Source organism: Hylobates moloch, unplaced genomic scaffold (assembly GCF_009828535.3).
Source record: "Hylobates moloch isolate HMO894 unplaced genomic scaffold, HMol_V3 SCAFFOLD_1, whole genome shotgun sequence".
Classification (NCBI taxonomy): Eukaryota; Metazoa; Chordata; class Mammalia; order Primates; family Hylobatidae; genus Hylobates; species Hylobates moloch.
The window spans coordinates 151,693,228-151,714,567 of NW_026652276.1; positions in this window are offsets into that span (position 1 = coordinate 151,693,228).

Genomic DNA, 21,340 nt, shown 5'->3' on the forward strand with positions numbered 1-21,340 from the left:
CAATCAGTTTTTGGCAACATATCTTGAATTTAGAATTAAAACTGTTCCATTGAAGTCTCCCAGAAAAGAGAAAATGAAAAATTAAGTGCTGATTTCAGGCTTATTGAAGTCTCTGTCTAAATCTGCTTTTGAGAATTAATAGTGCCAAAGTTATTTCATTTGTGACTTATTTACCATTTGGCTGAAATGAAAGAATAGAAATCATTATCTTATCACATCTCTGCCTCCAGGGCCAGCAATTTCCCTTCAGTGAGTACCTCCTAAGACAATAATTTTTATAGAGAAGTGATGTCTTGTTTGAAAGCAAATATTCTCTTGGCCTCTACTGGAGATGTCTCTTCACACTTAATGGATGGATGGTGCTTAATGTTTGTGTTGTCCTTTGTGAAAAGCTTAGTGTTTTTGGTACTTATTGTATTGTATGCCATGCAAAAGAATCAAGTTATTGTGCAACTCTTTGTCATTTAGATGCAGCCTAACTAGTGAAAATAAATAGTATCATCATATGAATGTAAGTGATTTGAGGGCAAATGCCTTGGAAAGAAGAGAAAACTATGTATCATTGAATCAGAATGTCAAGGGATGGAAAAGATCTTTGAGATCATTCAGTCCAAACTTATTTTAGTTAGAGGCGACAAAATTAAAATTTAGATAGTTTTGGGTTGTTCTTCAAATTCCACAGATTGTTTAATGCAAGAATCAAGCCCAGCTTCCAGAGTTTTTCTGGAAATTAATTAAGTAAATGTCCACAGTGTACTTTTAATCAAAAAGGAATCTCTAAAGTTGCTTGATTGCCCACAAGCACTGTTAGTCAAGCTGTATATTGTGAATACCATGATTCAGTTAGAAAAAAAAAATACACTTCTGTTTTCATTTGAAGTTGGGCCACAAATACTCAAATATGCAGTTGGCAGAAAGCTAAATTTCCATCAAATAATTTTGTTTTGTTTAGCTGATTTTCCCCATCTGACCCAATGTCCAGCCAATTTTGAACTTAATTGAAGGGCCCTATTGGGGAGCCTTAGATGATCATGATGATAATTATTCTGCATGATTCATAAAGCTTTCTATAGTTCTCTGGGTTAACTTTTATTTCTGGGAAATGGCCATGGCAGTGGTTTTGAACATTGGCTCAACATTGATATCATCAAGGGGGCTTTAAAAATATTAATGCCTGGGTTGCAACTATAGAGATTTTTATTTAATTGGTTAGGGTAACGCATGGGTATCAGATTTTAGCTTGAATGCTCTCTGGGTGAATCTAATGTGTAGCTAAGTTGAGAAAAACCACTGGATAAGGAAAAATGGTTACCGTCACTATAGCCAACTGGAGGACCTTGGAAATCTCAGCTGCTGCTCCAGTCCTCTTAGGAATCCTCTTCTTGCTCTTGTGTCTCAGAGCTAATATGGTAGGCTACTGTGTTAGGGGCTCTCTAAAGTAGGAAGTGCTTGCATTTCTCCTTTTTGCCCTTAAGAAATCTTTTCCTGGAGAGTTCCTATTTGGACTCCAGTATTTTCCCGTGTTAACATGGCAGAGATGTAAGAATGTAAGTGAAAACCAAGTGTACTGCCATGTTGGTAAGACAGCCAAGTAAAAAGGGGCCTCTTGGCAGAACTTTCTTCTGATCTGTGCACTGGGAGGAGTGTGCACTGGGGTGGAGCCTTGGGAAGTTTGCACTGTTTGTGAGGGGAAGAGCCTGGCCTCTCTTGTTCCAGGTGGAATCTGGGATTCAATCTGTGAGGTGGGAAGCCAGCTGGAAGGCCTGTTTCTCTTTTTTTTTTTTTTTTTTCCCCCTCTTTGCCCAATACATTCCATTTTTCTCTTCAAAGTGTCTGAGAGCCTAATCTCTCATGGTCATATGACAAGGACCCCGTTTTTAGCTGAACTAAGGAGAAAGTCCTACAACATTGGGTTAGAAGTCCCCATGCCATGCTTCCTGGCTATTAAGAGTCATACACACTGGTATTCTGCAGAATACTCAAAATCAGCAAAGTGATGCTGTGACAGACCCTTTTTTTATTTCTTTTTGGTCTTGAATACACTTTCTAGTTGCCAAAGTTATAGAGGGGACTTAATAAATTTACCTAAACCAACTTCAGTATAATATTTCTGTTCCATTTGCAAAATACACCCTTCCAGACTTCTCTAATTTTATACTAGGTAGTTTTCCATATTAACCACAGTAAATAAATATGTACCTGCTACTGCCTTTAAAATTCTTTGGATAAAGTTACCCATATGAGATAGAGTTTAGTAATATGTCAAAACCTACTCTTGGGACTTACAAGTTAGGGTTTATATTAACATTTTTTTTGGCCCATAATGTTTTATATTAATAGCAGTTCTCTCCTAATCAGTTGTTACCAAGCCTTTGAGGCCAACTCAGTTTTGGTTTCTAACAGTGAGTTTTATACATGTCATATGAGCTGGTTTTCAACTAAACCATCCCAAACATGTCCTCCAAATTGAGAGGACAACTAAGAAAATTAACATTGTATTTCTTTGGAATGGGGTAATGATAATCAAATAGCCACACATGTAATTTTATTTATATTGATTATAAGGTAATTAACCAGTTCCACAGGTTCTAACAGATCCAATGACCTTTTTCCTAACACAGTTTGGCAATCCCCTTCTCCTTGGTGCCTCTTTGACAGGCATTGCCATCCACATGTCTTTTCTATTCTAATCCCCAGTCCTAACTCCCCCTCCAAATTCTTCATCTTTTAGTTTTCAAATTACTCTACGTCCCATCACTGTGTGCTGTGTCCAGTGTGTTTTTCTCTTTGTACAGAAACAGTATGACTTGTTCCAGCTCCTTATCCCAATGTGTAGTTTCATTCTTACATTGGGATTTGATGCAAAAGATGTTCACCAGGTAAGGGAAGGGTCTTGATGAAGTTCAGACTCATTTAAGAAAATTGGCAACACTTGCTGAATACCTTGACCGCTTCCTAAAGCAAGAATTATATCAAAAAGAAACAGTTTAAATTTTAGTTTTCACCAGTCTAGCTTACTACAAAGGAACCAGAAATCGTGGGTTATTACATGAAAGCTCCAGTTTCTTTTGCTGGGCTTCTGATTTGACAGCTAAGGCCATAGATGTTCTAAGCAGCCAAATTTGTTAAAATTTTAACAATCTGACCTCTAACAGAAAAGCTGATCTGTTACAGATTGAAAGAAAATACAATTTGAGATCCATGTGAATTCCTTTTTTTTTCCCAAACTGTTTACTCATTATATGTTTAAAGGTCACCAGTACACAACGGTGTTTCAACTATCTGGGAATTCATTCACTGCTGGTAACTTAAATGAGGCCGCTCTGTTTTTCATTACTGGCTGGTATTTTTAAGTCTGAGCTCTGACCTTCTAACTTAGAACAAAATAACTTGGTTTCAACATTCTCAAACATGGCAAAGAGGTTTCTTATTCCCAAGATGACCATAGGAACCGATGTTATGGTATCTCCTTCAGTAACCAACATTATTCTAAGCAAGAGACTCATTTTTGTCACATTGAGCTAAAGATGAAGCCACCTTTGCAAAATTATAACTGAGGAAATGATGACCGTGAAAGAAATCAGGCCTAACTGCCTCCATCTTTCTTCTAACTTTTAAGCTGTCCTTGTTCATTCCTGAGCGTAGGCTGAACTAACTTTGGGAAGAAAGTCAGTTCATGGTTTGACTCTGAAACAAAATCGATAATAGTCCTTTCCTGAAAAGCCACCCCCCTCCGCCCCAACCCTTCTTGCCTGGGGACCAGTCTATCTTTGCAGGACTAACAAATTAGCTACAAGATTAGAAATTACAGTTTAGGGGCCATGCAGCCTCTGGCTGCAAAAGTCTGAACCTCTCCAAATTGCTCCCGGGGATAACATCACTATTATAAAACCTAAGATCAGTGCTTGAGATATTTTGCAGACCCTACACTGGATGGATCAACTGACACCGCCCAGACCAGTAATCTGGCTCAACCAGGTCTGCCATCCCACCCAGGAACAGAAAACAGCAAGAAAAACTCACTTTGACCCCCTATGATTCCATCTCCAACCCGACCAATCAACACTCCTCACTTCCCAAGCCCCTACCCGCAAAATTATCTTTAACTACAGGAGACAGGAGTAATAATAAAGCTCTGGTCTCCCGCACAGCTGGCACCTCGTAAGTTACTCTTTCTCCATTGCAATTCCACTGTCTTGATAAATCAGGTCTGTCTAGGCAGTGGGCTAGGTGAACCCATTGGGAAGTTACATTGATGGGTGAAAGTTTCAGTTAAAACATTGCCAAGTGTCTGTTGGAGCACGATAATATTGTCTCTTTCAATAACTTGTTTTAATTCTCTCTTTAGAAACAGTTCTTTGGATGGAAGAATAAAGATCAATAGTTTTAGCGACATGGTGGGATCACATGTGATTTCCATTTGTTTCATGAGGTTTTTCCATATTTTAAAACTTGTCACTATAAAAATATGGGGCTTTTTGTAATTAAAAAGAAACCTACCAGGTATTACAATTATAATTAACGTTGTTGTTAGGCCTTTTTTTTTTTTTTTTTCAAATGAGTGTTTTATTATGTCATTCTGGGCAACGGTTTTGAGGAGGAAATTTGCCAAGACTCTAGTGCTTCTCACACTTTAATATGCATAGAAACCACCTGGGATGTCATGAAAATGCAGTTTCTGATCCAGTAAGTTTGGGGTGGGGCCTGAAATCCTGAATTCATCTTATGAACTCCTTGGCAATGCTACGGCTGCTGGTCTGATAACCACACTGAATAATACCGCTCTGATCCGTGGTTTCAGACTTTAGCTGGCACCAAAATCACCTGGAGGGCTTGTTGAAATGCAGTTTGCTACTCTTCCACCCGCCCCACCCCATGACTGATTGAGTATATCTGGGGTTGGGCTTGATGATTTGCATTTCTAAACAGGTTTCCACGTGACATTGATGCTGCTTCAGGAACCTCACTGTGGCCGCTGATCTAGAGCCCTGTTAATTAAAGGCTTGTTTCTGGACCACACCAGCATCACTTGGGAGCTTGTTAGAACTATAGAATCTTAGACCCCACTCAGACCCACGAGGGTAGAATTTGAGAAGCACTACTTAGTCTCTTTGTGCCTCAGAATCAACAACTCAGCTTTAGCTTGTTAGAATCAACTGTGGAACATTTAAAAATCCTGATGCCCAGACTGAACCTCAGAATAGCTCCATTAGAATCTCTGGGGCTAGGGCCAAGGCATCATTAGTTTCTAAAGCTCCCCAAGGGATTCCAGTGTACAGTCATGTTTGAGAACCACACTGTAGATGGAACTGAAAAATCCAGAGAGAGTAATCTTGTTTCCCAACAGAAGGAGACTTGGAGGACTAATTTTTCCTGTTGCCATCCTATCGTCAGCCACTGGACCGACAGGAAACACTTGGGGCCCAAGCATGAAATTGCTTTGATCACTGGATTTTTAGCAGCTTGCATACATATTTCGGCTTTGTTGTTTGGCCTTACTTTGTTCTAGCTTTGTTACATACCAACTGGAGCTAACCTCTCCTGTATTCTGCCATCTCTGGGCTAAGACCTTAGAAATACAGCCCATGGGTCATTAGCTTTTTTCCCCACCTCACTTTCATTCAAAAGGTATATTCTCTATCAGATTTAAATGGGAACAGAAAGTTCTCCTGCATGGATAGGTCAGGATATAGATTAAGCTAGAGAGAGAAATAGTACCTAATTTTACAGATATGAGGTGATTTTTGCAACGTATTAAATAGAACAAAATACTGCCCTTGAGCACATATTGGTCATTTTCCCTAAAAGCACAGATAGGTTTTGTGTGGGCACGTGAGCTGGAACATTTGCCATTGTAAGCCTGTCCTAATATTCTCCAGTTTTAAAACCCTAGGCAAGCCAAGTGTTTGTGGTTGATGGTTGATTTTGGAAAAAGTCATGTATTACTCACCTATGAAGAAGTGTTACGTTGTTATTTCCAAGGGTTATAAAGGCTACATTTAATTCTGGATAATGTTGAAATGGTGAGCTACCTTTCTACATACAAACCAAAGGAATTCCTGCATGGATAAGAGCTGTGATCTATTTTGTTTGGCAAGAAAAGCATTGTTTATGAAGAGAATTGAATTTATTCCAAATACCCTCCTCAGAGACGAGAAATATGTTTGAAATGTTGCTTCCTTTGTACCTCTGTCAACTTTTTAATTTATTTACATTTTTTTGATTCATCTTCTACTACCTGTCAGGCTAACGATTCCTGTAAGCTGACACCCATTGTCTGAATTCATAAGTTCCTTTCACTCTTCCTACATTTCCTTCCCCAGTAAGGTGGCACCCGTTGACCTCGCAGCCTGCCTGATTCCACAGAGGAGATGACTCCCAGCACCTTCTCAGGCATCTCTTTCAGGCTATGTGTTGTCCCTGTCAAGAAGCTCTCTATCTCTATCCTTGTGCCATCTCCCCTGAGGAGAGCAAGCACAACTACATGCAGAGTTTCAGATATGCTTCAATTTGCCTTCTCATTCAGGTGGAAAACAAAATCCCCATCATAAACATTATTGAGAAAGTTATTGAATAAACAAACCATAAACTACTGCACTTTTATTACATGGAAAACGCAAAAACAAACGTCCTTAAGGAATCCTCCTTCATTCCTCCATAAATGTTACTAAATGTTTAACTATCTATGGGGGTAGAGGTGAGAGGCTTGATTTGTAGCATTTGCTAATTTCAGTGGCATAAAGATTCCTATCATGAGTGACTTCAAGCTGTTGCGTAGAGATGTACACAATATACTCTTCCAGGTTATTGTCAGTCAGACCAGGCCCAGCACACCGAAATATTAGGTGCCAAAACATTTGTGATATTTTAGGCTTCCAGATCTCATTTTCCTTTTATTTTCAAATGACAGGGAGACTTATTAGTCAGAAGATGTCTCAAAGATATGTATTTCCCTAGCAGGTGTTGTCTTTGTAATCTACTCCTGTATGACTGTTTTTCAGGACGGTTTTAGAATCATCTCAGGAATCTCCAGTACAATGTACTTTTTCATCTGACCGGCATCCTCAAATTCCTGTAAAACTCAGGGTGAAAAGCAAAACAGCTCAGTTATAATCCAATAGTATATTCAGGAATCAAGGTGTAGCACCTAAACCATAAGTCATAGAGCATGAGAATGTTTAGAGCTGATTTAAAAGCCATCTAAAGTTGTGTATCTTAAAAAGAAATGTGAGTCCATGTATGTCCATGGCTAGTGAAAATAAAAATGTAATGGCCTCCTAGACATGTTATGTCTTCTACCCCCTAGTTGAAATAATAAAATCTATGAATATTGCCAACAATTGAGATTCTGCCAACTTTTGGTCTGTATTGTTATAAGGAGAATATTTTTGTTTTCAAAAATCTACTAAAATGCTCAATATAATTTGAAAAATTTATATGCCCTATTCTTTTCAATCTCAAGATTCTAAAATACTTGGCAAGGGAAAAAGCAACGTGACAGATCCCCTGTTGTACCTGTGCCTCTTATTGAGAAACTCTGATCTAAAGACTGAGCAACCTGCCAGAGGCCACCTAATAAAACAACTGGTAGTAAGACGGGAGAGTTTCCTGGTCCATCTCACAGGACGTGTGACAGGGATGTGGCTCTCTGTTTGGCTGCTGCAAGCTCAAACCCCTTATGGGAGGGGGGGAGCACAAAGATGGGCAGGTGTGGGAACTAGGGTGAGCGCTTTTGGGCTTTGGCCCCACAGCAGCATCTAGGGCTGGGTGCCTGTGACTGTTGAAGCCCCAGTGTTACATTTGCTCTTTTAGCTCTGCAATCCACAGACAGCTTAAGTGTTAAGCAATTTAGTGGACTCCCGTTGGTACCCAGCTTCTTGTCCAGCGTCCAGGAAGGATCAGGTCATACATAGATTTGAAGGATGAATGCAGGGGTTTTACTGAGCGGTGGAGGTGGCTCTCAGTGGGATGGATGAGGAGCTGGAAGGGGAATGGAGTGGGAAGATGATCTTTCCTTGGAGTTTGGTTGTCCAGTGGCCGATCTCCTCTCTGATTGTCCCCAGCCAAACTCCTCTCGGTGTTCATATGCTTCTTCTCTACTCTCCTTCTCTGCCATGCTGTTCTGCCATTCATCTGCTCATCTGCCTCTGGAGCTTGGGTTTCGGGGTTTATATGGGTACAAGATCAAGGGTGTGGTAGGCCGGAAGGCAACTTTTTGGGCACGAAAACAACAATGCCTGTTCTCATTTAGGACTGTGGGTTTCTAGGCTTGAGGCTGGGGCCTTTCCTGGTAGCATTCGTCTACTCAGTATTTCCCTCTCTCCTGTCCGTATCAGTGGGGACCACAATTTTTTAATTATAGAAACAAATATACTACCACCCTTCTGATTAGACTTCATATTAAAAGGCTTATGTATATGTTTTATATATTTCATTCTTCTGAATGGCAAAGTCCTTTGGAAACCAGTTCAGTAACTTGGAAAGTAAAGCATTTAACTTAACGTTTTCATATGTTCTAATACAATGTTTATCTCCAGGTAAATCTCTATAAATAACCCATACAAATGCATAGAAAACTAAACACATTAGATATTTTATGGACTATATTTTATGTTTCTTAGGCTAACATTAAATATACATCAAATTCTCTGGCCCCAGAATAAATAGGTATAATTCCTGTAGCAAGGTACTATGGAAATCCTATGTTAGCACTAAAATATTACATAGCAAAATACAAACCTGCTTCTTGTTAATTTAATAGCATTGTTTACACCTCTCAAGATACTTTGGGGATACCAACTGTATGAAATTAACTGGACAAAATTATTTAAAGTAATTTACTAATTTTGGTTATATAAGTATATTGGAAATAACAAAGAAGCAATATATATATGCTGTTTCACAAATCTAGATTTCGCCATTATTTTGTGTATTGGTGTTAGAACATGTGGAATGTGAATTGCTATAAATTTTACTAAAGAAAGTACAGAAGTGAGGCAACCATCATAATTGTTTTATGTGTTTTAAGGTGTTGCTAATGCTTTCCTAGATGTTAATCTTCCATAACATTGTTGTGGTTATGTTATGACATCCTTGCTAGTAAGGGGTAAGCTTAGCGATATTTATATGTAGCTTCTTAATGATTGTATTCCAGTTCTGGTTAGTCGTGCCTTACTGTAAATGGCTTCTCTATGAGCATAAGGATGGTAGAATTTCAGGAGCAAATTAATGCCTACAGGATTTGCATATTTCTTACTGAAACAATTCTCAATCTTTTACCAGTCCAGTTTCTAACAACTTATAAGTCATGCGAAATCCTTATATTTATATGAATATAAATTTTTAGTGTCCTTCCTTCAGAGTTGGATAAATTTGACTTTATAGCTCTGTCACTTTCTCACTGTTAACTTTAGGCAAATTATGTTCCATCTATAAACCAATCTCAGCTTTTTGTTTTGGAAAACTGGACAAACACTTTGGGGTTTGTTGTGAGAATTGTATGTGAAAATGAGCATAGTCCTGGCACTATGCATATATAACTCATTATATGCTATGCACATATAGGCATAAATACATATAGACATGCGTGTGTATCAATAAATAGAGATGGAAATAATCCTATATGCAGATAGAACTTAAGCCTTTTGCATAGTCCTTGCACAAATTGTCACACTTTGCTGCAAATCTTTGGAAACCTTTATAGCCTCAATGTTACCAGAGATGACATTCACTGCTGTAAATAAGGAGAATACATTCTTTCATGACCAGAAAAGAATTCCTATTGTCTGTGGGTGGACATGCCAATCTTTTGTAGGACAGGGACTTTTTAAGAGGTTGGTTCCAGCAAGCTTGTTTCATAGATTCTTACATAGAAATGTCCAGTGATCAAATGAGCTGTCTAAATAGAACTATAGAATGAGAACTGGAGGAGTGGTCAGTATCACCTTGCCAACTCCTTTATTTACATAGTGGCAGACAGAAACCCAGAGAACTAGAAAAATGACATTTGAGGTTTCACACACTAAAAATAAGCGCAGAATTACTTGCCGTTTCATGTTGATGATTCTGGAAAACTCATTTCTTGTTAGGGCTTGCATGATCTTAGCCCAAGAACATTTTGAACACAATGCCAACCATCCAGCCTGGGGACAAATGGAACAAGCTTCTCAAGATGAACTATCTAAATATTCAGCTGGAAGCCGGGAAATAGCAGTAAAATAGCCAATCATTTTGTTTCACATGTTATATATGATGGTAGATTAATTAGTGTGAACCTTGTGTGGGTAGGAACAGTATGTAATTCAGCTCTGAACCTTGGCCAATAGGAGGCATCTAATAAATTTATGTTGTGAAGCATCTAGAATACCATAGGTTCCCAATTAATGTGCGTGCAGAGCAATTAGTACATGCTGGATAAATGTTGAATTAAATTTGGGGGTTGTAGGCATACCAGGCCACTGAACACAATGATAAAGATTTTTGTATCATCCACATTTACAAATTCTCTAACATGAGAACAAAGAAGAGAAACAATATAAGGTACAAGTTACATACAAATGCAGAACATAGAAATAACATAAGCAAGGAAGTCACATTTGGAACATAATTAAAGTCCATTTGTAATGTGTTTGTGTTTAAGAGTTTTATTCTTGGCAAAACAAATAGTTGCTTGAAAGATAAAAGACTTATTTTACAAATGGCTTCAAATGCAATTACTTCCTACAGAGCAATTAGTTACCTATAGCATTTTAATGGAATAATATAAATGAATAAAAAATATATGAACCTGACTCTCCTGAATTCCGATATGATTGCAAATGAATGGAAAAGATACTCTTATGAATACTTTCAGATATTTAAATCCAGAAATTGTTGTTGGTAGCTTGCTATATGAAGGATCAAAAATGTATCTGGGCCAGGTGCGGTGGTGACTCACCCCTATAATCCCAGCACTTTGAAAGGCTGAGGTGGGAGGATTGCTTGAGGCCAGGAGTTCAAGACCAGCCTGGGCAACATAGCAAGACCACCCTGTCTCTAAAATTTAAAAAATAAAAGAAAAATGTATCTGAATTTACATATCCTTGGTCAAACATTTATTCATTGCTTCTACACACATTCGCTGAGAGCCTAAAATATGCCAGGTACAGCAAGCAATTGTTACTTAGGGACTGGACAACACTTTAAAGGGCTTCGAGCATCAGAAATCCAAATTTTAAAAATGTTCTCTTAACTTTTTGCATCTTTTTGTCCTTGGTACTTGTGTGGACATAATTGCCTTTGGTATGCCAAGGTGCAAAAGTGATAAATTAGCTCAATTAGGCCACATCTTGCAATGATGTACTTTACCTTCTATCAACTATTTGGGTAACTCTGATATATTTGCTGCATTTTCAATTACATACACTTTTTCTTCCTCATCTTGGTTGTAGTCTTAAGGTCTGTATCCTTGAGATAATACATTTCATTTGTTTCATACGTTACATAGAATTACAGTAGATGTCTCCTAGGTTTTTTATTGGCTTTGTGTGATGCTTAGCTTCTCAAATGGAATAGATAACATAAACCCTAATAAGCCCTTGTGAAGATTTTAGCGCCAATCTAAACGGTAGAAATCAAGGTTTCTGTTACTTTGAGTCCTTCTAAGAATTTCAGATACTTTTTATGTTTTCTAGTTGAGCTGAGAAACCTCAAGTGTTAGAAGATTTGAGATGTGGCTTTTTCAGAGAGAAAATTTTGAATATCTAGGTTGATGTTCCCAAAAGCTCCTAACATAAAAATAGAGGCTTGACCTACACTGTGACAGCAAAACTCTAAAATTATCAAGTCCACTTCTTCAAAGGAATACATGTGGAAACATTAATTGTCATAAGAAGGTGAACAATCTTTTATGAACAATAAAGATAAGCTGTTAAGTACTTGTGATATATTGGTCCATACCTTTATGAAGGAATCCATAATTTTGAACAACATTAGATTTTGGGGAGCCGGGACATTACATAGCAGCACATACATAAGCTCATTGTAGCTCATATATGCTAAATGTTATATAAGCTTATGTAAGCTAAGCTTTCAGGTGAAATTTAGTAGATAGCTTGTATGGTGAGTAGAAGGTGAGACACCTGGATGGAGGTGGAGGATAGGCCAGGAAAAAGAATTTAAAAAAAATATTGGACTATAATTTAGAGTATTACATTTTACCCAGTAATGCACTTGTACACCTCATACTTATCTGCATAGCTGAAACAAAAGTAATGATATTTATTCTATGTGGGATGCTTTCTGGCATTTTCAGTTCTATTGCGTAACATTAAATAAACACTGTATCCATTATAGAGATTTCACAAAAAGTAATAAACTTCGGTTGGAAAGGCACTGAACTTGAAGGCGGTAGTGGGGACAAGGCTGGACAAGTGTAGAGGGGAAGGACAGTCAGTCTAGGGCAAATAGGATGAGGCTTGTGAGGCAATTTAAGTAGGTACTTACTCAACTTCTTAACATACCAACACTTCACTCGTGACCTGCTAGTGAGTGCCTCCTTACATTTTACTCCTTTGCAGTTCACTCCATGCCCTAATCTCAGCTCTGAAGACCTTCCTTATAGGGACATACCCATTTCATTCTGGCAGAACCAGGAAGATAAGTGAGTTCAGAAAGAAAAATAGAGCAAAGATTTTTAGGGCAAACAGCAGGTAGAAAAAAATCACCCAATAAACCAGTTTGCAGCAGAATATTCCAGGGGGCAGATCCAAATTAGAAAAGTCCAAAGAGGAGGGCTACAAAAACAAGAGGCTTAACCTAGAAAGGCTGGATGTTGCCAGTACTGGTGATCTTCTGGCTGGGATGAAGCACTTCTCTTCCAGGGGCAGTAGTTTGGTTAGAGATTATGTTTTGTTGTATGTATTCCAAAACCCTAATAACAGTGGCTTAAATAGAGCCTTATTTTTGTCAAGTAGCATCAATCTAGAGGTGGACAGTACAAAGCTGGTACAGCTGCTTTAGGGACCCTACCAAGGACTCTGGCTTCTTGTTCTATCATCCTTAGCATGGACTTTTGTCATCACAAGTGCAACTTGGCCACGCCACCCCTAGCCTCACACATTCCAATAGCGGAAAGAGGAATAATAAGGGGAAGAAGAAAAGGAGAAAGCAACAAGAAGGGGACAGAAAAGAATACTTTCCCAGAAACCCTCAGCTGAATTCATCTTGGGTCTTCTTGGTCAGAATTATGTCATATGGCCATTCCTAGCTGCAAATAAGGATGAAGGATGTTGTTTTTTAAACTGGGTACATTGCTGTCTGCCTCCCCTCACTAAATGCTGGAATTCTGGTAGCAAAAAAGGAAGAATGGATATGTAATTTGTATTGTTGGCCATATACAAGAGGAACTAATCCCAGAATGACCAACCCATGCAGAGCAGTTAGTTGAGAACACCTGCTAGTGGAGGAAATAGGTGTTTGCATTTCCATTTTACACCTAAGAATGCTGAGGCTCAGAGGGTAAGCAAAGGGCAGCGCTCAGATAGAAACTCCAGTCTGTTTGACACTAAAGCCAGATTTTTTTTTTTTTTTTGACACCATGATACTCTCCAAGGGTAAGTCAGCATGTATCAGTTCCTCTCTCCCAAGTTGTTATCTGCTGGCTCATTTGGCCAAATTTTCTTTTCAGAATAAGAGATAAAAACATCCATGAGTCTGTAGCTAACAGAGAGAGATGAGGGCATCGTGTTGGGAAAAATGACTCATCAGATTAATTATCCTGAAACTTAGATTCTAGAGAAAAGGGAGGCAAGAAAGAATGTCCCAATGTTGCCACCTTTCTGGAGGTTAAGGAACCAGTGTGTCTGCTTCAGAATATTTGGGGAAGTCCAGTGCCAACCCCTGGGCAGCAGCATTTCTCCTATGTGATCCATGGATTAGGTAGATCAGAACCATCTGGTGTCTTCTACAAAATGCAGATGCTAGACAAACATTCCTGGCATAGAAAATCAGAACCTCTGGGGATGGGGCCTGAGCATGTGAATTCTAACAACATCCTCAGGTTAATTATGATGTACAATACACTTTGGAGTCCATTGATATTAAGTATTAATAGCATTTATTGAGCACCTATTTCAACAAGCACTGGATCAGACACAGATATTGTTTAATCCCAACACCCTTGCAAGATCCGTTGTCTTATTTTATTATGTTCAGGCTCAAAGAGATTAAGTATCTTTTCAAACTCAGTTGGTTCTTAAGTGGCACTGGGGATTCCTTCCTGGAGTTTATTTCAGTCATCTTTCTTCCTAGGCGCCAGACTCATGAGAATAGGGGAGCATTCTATATTGTTTTCTTTAGAGAACCCACTTAAACGAGATTTCTAGGTCCGTAAGAGAGTTGAGTGTGTAGTTAAGGAGAAAGACACATTAGACAAATACTGTAGTGGTGTGAGTTGAGGCAAGAGAATTACAGATGGAAACATCTCTCTCAAATGTCCATATTCTAACTTTGGAGTTAGGTTTCTCAGCTTTGGCACTATTGAGATTTGGGGCTAATTTATTATTGTGGTGGGGGCTGGGGGCCTGTCTTGTGAATTGTTTAACAGCATCTCTGGCCCCTCCTTAACAGATTCCAGTAGCCATCTTCCCTTTCTTCACTGCTTATGACAACCAAAAATGTTTCCAATCATTGCAAATGACTTCTGGGGACAAAATGGTCTCTGATGGGGAACCACTGGGTTGAAGTATAAACCCTGGTAAAATCCCATTCTGGTGGTTTCACTGATAGAAAATTCTACTTATGCCGAGAGGCAGGAAACAAGGCCACGTGAGAGCGAGGAGAGACCTGCCAATATATTGGGGTCTGCTGACTCCAGCCCTCAGGGTGCATGGTGAAGCAGGCCCTCTTCCTTTATTTGGGAAGGCTAACAATAGGGAAGGGAGAAGAGCAGGAAAACAGTAGATACGCCAGAAATCTGCCTTTGAATCTGGGCTGAAATGGCCACAAAGAGGGCAGCAAAGACCTAGCAGAGAGCTCTCACTTGGCTTGAATATTGTCTTGTCTTTTCTGGGAGTAACTTTTTTTCATTAACAGAATCATTTCATCTGAGTTAGGGAAGCAGTAAATAATTAAGCTAATCTGTTTGTGAATGTGGTTCAAAGAAGCCTCCAGAAATGGTGGTTCTGTAATTCTAAAGCAGTGAAGCCAAGCACAAAAGCAAACCTTCATCAGTATAATGCACTGAGTGTGGGGCTGGGAAGGGACTGACTTTAATTATTCATCCTCAACATCTGGAAGGTCAATTTGGCTTTTAGAATTTGATTATATTTAGGATTAGGGCACATTTTGTTGTCAAATGTTTCTAAGGCCACAGTAGGGACAATGGCTTGCAAATGGGTCCATATTTCTTACAGATTCTCTCTTCCCAAACCAAGTTTCCACATCTTTCCTTTTTTCCATTTTTCATTTATCTTTTTACTTATTTTTTTTCCTTCAATCCTTCACCTCCCACTCTCTTTGTTCTTGTGATTTTCCACACTTGCTTTCACTGTTCCTCACTGGGGACTTTGTACTGACCTAGGATTTCCTAACCATTGATCTGTGGAAACCTAGGCAGTCCACGGAAGATCCTCCCTGAGGTTTGTGTAACCCTTGAAATCATGTGCTGCATTTTGTGTGAATGGGTCTGCTTTTTTTCTATACAGTGGGTCCTTAGATCCCCTAAAATTCCCAGAGTCCTTGACCTGAAAGTGGTAAGAGCCACTGAGGAGCATTTGCTATGGACTTTCAGCATAGAAAGGGGAGGGCATGAGTATGGCAGTGCCTTCTCTTTGTCAGGCTTATTGCCCTATTCCCTCATTCAATCCACACAGCCTCTATATAACATTAGGTGGTGGTATTTTCATAGGCAGCTGAGGACATGAAGACTCGAAGACATTAGGTAACTGACAAGGATATCCAACTTTCAAAATGGCTCCATGCTCTTTGATACTTGCTCAAAGCCTCTTGCCTGGACTTAAGATTGAGCCATTGATAATTAGGCCGAAATAGAAAGGACTTATATCCCCATGCTCTCCCCACCAGAGATGGTAAAGAGAACTCAAGTGGGCTGTAACCAGCTTCCTAGAAAGAAAGATGAGTAGAACAAGGATACTCTTCATTGCATTACTACAATATTTTAGTAGCCTACACTATAAATATCATCCATGCCTTCTGACTGCTATGTTAACACAAAGTGCTATACCGCCACAAAAGGCTGATGGCAATAGATGTGAGAAGAATGAATTTATAATTCAGTTTCACTAATTCGTTGCAAACTCAATTTTTAACATTTTAAATTAATTACTTTACAATACTTATTGCCAACTAACCATGTAGTACATAATGATGGCAGGTTTAAAAATAGTGAACCTTAGTTTTGATTTCACAGAATGATCCAATTTATGTTGCCCACTCCTTTCTGACATAAACAAAAGGCTTATTAGAATGTGGTCACTTCTCTCAATTGCTTTTGGAAAAGAAAAAGATGACTCATCATTACTGTTTTTAGTTTTGAAAATTTTCTTTCAGTGTTTATTTGTTCTCCTTATTCACTTAATATTAGTGTCAAACATTTCCCCATGTTTCTGTCGTTTCCATGTTGCTGTATAGTCATTAGACTTATTTTAATGGCTGTATAATATTCCATTATGCTGATGTATAGTAACTTAAACACTACCTTATTGCTGGATATTTCAGTAATTTTGTATTTGTTGACAATTGAAATGAGTTGAAAGAAATCTCCTTGTGCAAATAGCTTTTATCTTCTATTGAATCATTTTATTCCAGGGTAATAGATTGGCAAATCTATTTTGAGTCATGATTGATTAACTTTTATCAGAGATTTTAAAAATGTGGTTCTCTTTATAAAAATCAAAAGCCTTAGAATTTTGTATACACTTTGACCCAGCAATTTCACTTCTAAAAATTCATTGAAAAGTAATTGTTGCATGTGTGTTGAGAATAATAATGACCATCCTCACACTCATGTTGACTCTGTTCTTTGAATAAAATGGGACCCATTTAAAGATCAGGTAACAGGGGACCAATAAAATAAACAATGGAGCAATGAAATAGAACATTTACTCTGCTTAATGTTATTCTATAGACAAATAATAGTAACAGTAGATAGGAACAGTAGAATAACGGTAACTAATATTTCTTAAGCACCTAGTACATGTCAGATATTGCGGTAAATTCTTCATGTCCTGTGCATTTTCATTTAACACTCAAAACCTGAAAGGATTCATTCATTCTATAAATATCAAATGCCTATTGTGTGCTTGGTATTATACTAGATGCTGGAGATACAATGCTGAATACCATAAAGTCCTATAGTTATGCTCCTAAGGAGTTTGTGGACTGTAGGGGCAGATGGAGATTAGTTCCATCCCTAGAAGAGAGGGCATGAGGGAGAGAAGGAAGGAATGTAGGAGCCTCTGTTCTCTGGCATCTCCATCACTCCTCCTTAGCCCCCAGTACTTCATCTGCTTTTCAGCATTTCTTGCAACTGTAAAAGCATTTCTTGCAACTGTAAAAGGTTTGGGAGGGGCTCATTAGACCTCATTGATGAGGGCTGTGTAGACCTCATATTAAGTGCCCAAGGCTGTAGAGATGACTACCTGGGTTCAAGGTTGGGCTGCAACACGTAGTAGTAGGCAAGCTACCTTTTCTTTTTCCCAATTTCCTTGAGTAAAAAATGGGATTAATAAGAGCTCCTACTTTTAAAATTATGACATTCATTTAAGGTATGAAATGTAGTGCTCCATAAAGTTTAGCCACTATTACTAGCTATATTGGTGATGATATGGTTGGAATCTAATATTTTCCTTTTGCTGACTATCATGTAACACTGTCAACTTTCACACCTTATTGCCAATTACTTGTTTGTTTGTTTTTTTGAGGCAGAGTCTTGCTCTGTCTCCCAGGCTGGAGTGCAGTGGTGCGATCTCGGCTCACCACAACCTCTGCCTCTCAGGTTCAAGCAATTCCCCTGCCTCAGCCTCCCCAGTAGCTGGGATTACAGGTGCATGCCACCATGCCCAGATAATTTTTGTATTTTTAGTGGAGATGGGGTTTCACTATGTTGTCCAGGCTGGTCTCAAACTCCTGACCTCAGGTGATCCACCTGCCTTGGCCTCCCAAAGTGCTGGGATTACAGGTGTGAGCCACCGCACCCAGCCACCAATTACTTTTAAAGGCAGAACCAGTGCAAGAACAACTGTTTGAGGTAGTATGTAGATATATATATGTTAATGTGTGTGTATTCATATATATTGAATAGTATGAAATCAAACTTATAGTTGAAACTGTGGACACTAGACTCAACACAAGTTGTAAGTTTCATTATTAGAAGTGAGAAATCGAGAGTTGTGTATTAGTCTGTTCCCACACTGCTATAAAGAATACTACGTGAGACTGGATCATAATAAAGGAAAGAGGTTTAATTGACTCACAGTTCTGCGGGCTTAACAGGAAGCATGGCTGGGAGGCCTCAGGAAACTTACAATCATGGCTGAAGGCATAGGGGAAGCAGGTACCTTTATCACAAGTGTGACAAGAAGAAGTGCCACACTTTACAACCATCAGCTCTCTTGAGAACTCACTATCATGAGAACAGCATGGGGGAAACCACCTCCATGATCCAGTCATCTCTCATCTAGTCCCTCCCCTGATATGTAGGAATTACGATTTTAGATGAGATTTGGTTGGGGACACAGAGCCGAACCATATTAAGTTGAAAGATATGCGTTAACTCTTGATGACCTAGTATGTTCCAAGCATTGTTTCTTAATGATGTAAATATCTAGATGTACAGTAGTCCCCCTATAACAGAGGAGGATTCGTTCCCAGACCTCCAATAGATGCTGGAAACTTTGAATAGTACCAAACACTATATATACTATGTTTTCCCCTATAAATACACACCTGTGATAAAGTTTAATTTATAAATTAGGCACAGTAAGAGATTAACAACAATAATAGAGCAATTATAACAATATACTGTAATAAAAGTTATGTGAATATGACCTCTCTCAAAAAAAAAATCTTAATATATTCTACTCACCTATTTTCAGATGGTGTCCTGGGTAGCTGAAACTGTGGAAAGCAAAACCGTGGATAAGGGGGAGCTACTATACTGAAAATGTACAAAATAGAGAAGATTTCATTGAAGAAGTCTGCTGTTTCTGGAATGGGAAATTAAGGTAGGAATTTAGAAAACCATAAACATTCCGAATTTCAATGCCACATGGCAGGGTGGTGAGGAGGAAGCTGAAGCCAGAGTTCAAGTAACTAATGAGTTCTCTAGTTGCTAGTTCTAGTTCTCTTTTGAAGAGAAAAGAGTTATTATTAGATAATTCTCTTATCATCTATTATTTTTATTATTTTTTTTTTTTTTGAGATGGAGTCTCGCTCTGTAGCCCAGGCTGGAGTGCAGCGGCGCTATCTCTGCTAACTGCAAGCTCCACCTCCCGGGTTCATGCCATTCTCCTGCCTCAGCCTCCCGAGTAGCTGGAACTACAGGTGCCCGCCACCATGCCTGGCTAATTTTTTGTATTTTTAGTAGAGACGAGGTTTCACTGTGTTAGCCAGGATGGTCTTGATCTCCTGACCTCATGATCCACCCGCCTTGGCCTCCCAAAGTGCTGGGATTACAGGCGTGAGCCACTGTGCCCGGTGTCTCTTTTCATCTATAAAAGAAATATGTCAGAAGAAATTTGTAGGCATTCTCCAGTCCAGAATTTTATGATTTTAGTATTGTAACTTGCATCATTGTTTTAATAATGAGACTATAATTTTCTAAAAGAATTGTTAAATATATATAAATTGTCATACAGATAAAAATTGAAGCTCTCATCTTCTATAACATCATTGGCACTTTTGAAGCATAACTGGAACAGTTATCGACTGTGATTCTTGCTGGGACCAGTAACCTTCTACAAACACCAAAGTCAGTTTCCATGAAAGGCAAAGAGCTGACAGGTATGTGGACTGCACCCCAACATTAAGCTACCAGGAGAAACTTCCAAGTTACCCTATTGTTACCTGTGCCCCAAAGGTGAACACTACAAACTGCTACAGCATGCAATTTAGGTAAGCATTCAGGTAACAACAGTGCCCGTGATGAAAAAGATAATGACTTTTCATTGTCTGCAATCTTTCATTTGGGTGAACTTAAAAGGATTTTTTAAATAAGGAAAATATCTTTCCTGAAATGTAGTCAATTCTATGATGAGGAATTATACAGAACATTTTTTTAAATTGAGATATAATTCACATACCATAAAATTCACCCTTTAAATGTACAATTCAGTCGTAAACATAACATTATAAAATTAGATCATTTTAAATGGGTCTGACACACAGTAGCCACGTCATACTTATTAGGCTCCTTTCATTACATCAATACATTTTGAGCCTGAAATAAATGAAATGACACAGGAGATGTCTAGGGTGGTTTTGTTTGGCCGTGACCCCCGTGGTATGCTGAAGCCCTCTCAAGAGAGCCGGTTGTCTACAGCTCTTCACAACTCTGTGTTGACTGATGCCACATAAGTAGCTCGAAATAGGCCATGATGGGAATATTTATGTCATGGAAACTGACCAATGCTACAAAATCAGAGCTTTTTTATTGTTTGAGAGCTGATCGTTAAACTTTGACCAGCACATCACTGCTAGTGTATATTAATTTCTGCAAGAGTACAATTTATTATTATTCAGGGCCACGTTCGGAGCCTCATCTCTTTGTCATGTCCAACAAATTTAAATCTTCATCAACTGGAAAGAGGAAACGTCAACTGGATAAATACTATATTCATAACTAGTACATTAATTCTATATTTTTGGGGGATGGTTTTAAAGAAATTTTTATTGTGATAGAAAACATATAACATGAAATTTACTGTCTTAACCATTTTTAAGTATACAGTTCAATAGTGTTAAGTGTGACTTATTAATTTTTTTGTCATCCATAGCATGGCTTGTACTATAGATGATGGGTTTCATTCTGAAATGTCCAAATGAGTTTTGAAACTTCGTTCGTAATGAAGTAGTTAAATTTTATTCTGGTCAGGCTCATGCTCTCAGAATTAGTTTTTGGCTGATTTATTTCTGGCTAGTCTTTCAGAATATCTTACAACCAACTTTATATTAAGACAACCAGCTTTAGGGAATTTGGTAGCCAGGCATCCTGGATCTCTTTCCTAGAACACTGTAGTTATGTGATGCAGCTTGAATGACCCCTGACATATCTCTGACTCTCAGGTCCAAATTCCAGATTCCTAGGAAAGTACTGGGATTCACCAAGCTTGGGCCCAGAAGA